The following is a 3526-nucleotide window of genomic DNA, read 5'->3' as shown; positions in this document are numbered from 1 at the left end:
CGGTCTAAACAGTGTTCCAGGCTCTGTAAACCAAATGAGCAAATCACCTGATCTCACAGAGCATACATTCTATAGGGATGAGTGGACAATGAATAAATAAATAAAAATAGATAATATATTAGGTGTGATTGAAAAAATGAAAGTAAGATGTTAGAGTGTGTGTTCTTGTATGTGTGTGTGCATGTGATTTTAAATAGAGTGGTGTGGGCCTCTCGGTTAAAGTGATACTTTAGTGAGAACTGATGAATTAAAGGAATTTGTCATATGGCTTTCTGGGTGGCAGGTTGAGGGGGAACATTTTAGGCAGAAGGAACAACTAGAGCAATGTCTCCCTGGAGGATGTATGCTAGGAGTGTTTGGGAACTATAGAAAGGCCAGGTGCCTAGAGCTCTAGGAAGAGAGAAGTGATGGGTGAGGTTGTAGAGGTACCTGTGGGCTTGATAAAGTCAGTCTTGTCTCACACAAGATTTGCATTTAAGAGGATCTCTTTGTCTGTGATGTGGAGGTCTGACATGGGCAAGAGTGGGTGCAGAGAGACCGATTAGGAGACTATTGCAATGGTCCAGGCAACGTAGCTTGTCACGTTGAGAGAGGGAGAGATGGTTGGATTCTGAGGATACTTAAAGATAGAATGGCTGGGTTTGCTGATGATTAGGTGGGGGTGTGAGAGGAGAAAGGGATCAATGATGACTCAAAGGATTTTGTTAAACCAGATTTGCCACTGACTGAGTTGGAAAGACTGAAAGAAGAACAGTTTCTGAGAAGCAAAGATAGAAGTTTATTATGTCTGGCAATCATCCACCTGGAGATTTTATGTAGGCAGATCATTACATAATAAATAAGGAAGCAAGGGAGAGTTTGGGGAGTTGTCATTTAAAGCCACGAGACAGGTTGAGACCACCAATTGGGTAAGCCTGCAGAGAAAAGAAATGGGGTCTGACCTTTTGGGGAGCTCTATTATTTAGAGGTTGGGGAGATAAGAAAGATCTAGCGAAGGAGATGGAGCAGCCGGTGAGGTGGAGACAAGAAGTGTATGCTGCCCTGTAATCCAAGTAAAAAGGGGGTTTCAAAGGGACTAGCCAGCTCTGTTAGATGCTGCTGAGAGGCCAATGGAGATGAGGCCTAGAGGTCATTGTGGACCCACCACAGCAGATGTGGTGGAGTAGTGGGGCAAAGGCCTGACAGAGTGGGCTTAAGAGAGGGTGAGCAGAGGAAAGTGGAGATAGCAATTAGAGTCACCTCTTCTATGGAGTTTTGCTGCAAAAGGCTACGGGTGGGGCAGGTAAGTGAAGCTCCAGCTGGTGGAGGAAGTGGGGTGAAGGGAGGATATTTCCAAGTGGGTGAGGAGCAGCGTGTTTGTGTGCTGATGGGAATGATCCAGTAGACAAGGGAAATGATGATGAAGGGCAGAGTGATAACTGCAGGAGTGATGTCCTTGAGCAGGCGAGAGAGCGTGGGATCCAGTAACCACGTGGACAGGAGGGGGGCAGCTCATTCCTGCAGAAGGTGGGAAGGTGGGTGGGGGCCTGGGGAGTGGGCGATGCAGAAATTCTTTTCTGATGTTTTCTACTTTTTTAGTGAAATGAGACGCTGGGTTTTAAGATGGGCGTAAGGATGGGGAGGAGGTGTTGGAGGTGTGAGGAAAGAGGAGGATGTGTGAGGTGGCTGACTAGGAGACTGGGGGAGCATGGACTGGGATATGAGACGTGACTGTGGGGCAGCACTAAGGGCCCCCTTTATAGAAGTGGTCATGAATTTAAAAATAACCCAGTCAGAATGGTTCAGGGAAACGTTTAACCAGGTAAATCAGATCTTGGGCTTATTAAACCCTTGCATTTTTGAAGTAGGATTCTCAAGATGGTACTAACGCCCATTGCTGTCAGCCTCATGGAGGCTGGGCTATACACTCAATAGGTGACCTGCAGCCGGGGCCCCACCACCAGGCACAGGCTCAGGGGACTTCATCTGGGCAGGCAAGACCTCAGATGATGGCCACATATGGTCACTGCATGATTCATCCTCTCCTTCCTTTAATATTTGTTGGAGGTATGCTGGAAGGTTATAGGAAAGCCATTCGAGCATTGAGAAGTTTGTTAAGATCGACACATAGGATTGGGGGCAGAGATGAGTCAACTGATACACCGAAGCTCATTAGTGCACAAGGAGGTGATCAGGCAGAGAGGAAGGGAAGGAGTCCAGGCAGAGGGACTGCAAGGTCAAAGGCTTGATGGCGGGGAGTTGGGGTGGGGCGCACAGAGGAAAAAAGGCAATGGGGAAATGGAAGTTGTTTGGAAATGCTGGATTGTAGGTGCTCCAGGCAGCTGCCTCCACCCTGCCATGCTCACTTCAGCCTCTAGGCCTTCCATCATGCCGGTTTCTCTGCCAGGAATGCCCTCCATCTCTCAGGGTCACTGGGTTGCACAACTCCAGGATGTGCCATCAACACTGGGTTTTATGTTTCCTTCTTGAATCAGCTCAACCTCTGTTCTTCCATGGCAGCCTCTGCTTTGGCTCCAAGCCGCGCTTAACTTTCCCTTTTCTGAATTCCTCTTATACTGAGAGGGTAGGATTGCAAGATTTAGCTAACAAAAATATAGGATGCCAGTTAAACATTACATGGGACACACTTACACTAAAAAGTTATTGTTTATCTGAATTTTCAAGTTTAACTAGGTAGCCCATATTTAATCTGGCCACCCAACTAGATAGGGAAACACAGTCAAGCATTCATTCAACAAACCTTCCTAGAGAAGGAATGTGTGAGGCCCTCTACTGGACACAGGACACAGAAGCACCAGGCCTGGACCCCGCCCTCAGGGCCCCAAGGTACCAAACATATACTAGTATTTAGGCCATCAGCCACGTAGGGTCATGGAAAGTACATCACAAAATGCTCAGCTTGGTGAACTCCAGAATATTTCAGTCCTATCTAGAGAAAAGCTATTTCAATTTCAGGATACATGGGCATTTTGTGACTATTTTCACTGAGCACTATAATTTTTAGTTTTAATGGTATTTGGGGATAGGAGCCTCATTATCTTTTCATTGCTTTGAACATTTAAAAGTCTTCATCCAGTCTCGTCTGCCTGTGAGGAGTTTGTCATTTATTACTATCTTCCTCCTCAGCGTCTAGAGAAAAGCTATTTCAATTTCAGGATACATGGGCATTTTGTGACTATTTTCACTGAGCACTATAATTTTTAGTTTTAATGGTATTTGGGGATAGGAGCCTCATTATCTTTTCATTGCTTTGAACATTTAAAAGTCTTCATCCAGTCTCGTCTGCCTGTGAGGAGTTTGTCATTTATTACTATCTTCCTCCTCCTCAGCATTGATCAGAGCAGCACCTGCTAGGCAGAGGCAGGACCGCCTGGTCGGGAGCTTGGGTCTCTGCTCTGCCATGTTCTGTGGGATCTTGATAAGTGACTTCATCTCTCTGTGCCACCGTTTCCCCAATTCTATAATGAAATATCTACTTTGGTTTCAAGCTTTTTGGTAAGAATTCTCCCCTTTCTACAGTGCAGGC

This window comes from Myotis brandtii, unplaced genomic scaffold (assembly GCF_000412655.1).
Source record: "Myotis brandtii unplaced genomic scaffold, ASM41265v1 scaffold312, whole genome shotgun sequence".
Taxonomy (NCBI): domain Eukaryota; kingdom Metazoa; phylum Chordata; class Mammalia; order Chiroptera; family Vespertilionidae; genus Myotis; species Myotis brandtii.
Note: the sequence above shows the minus strand (reverse complement) of the source record.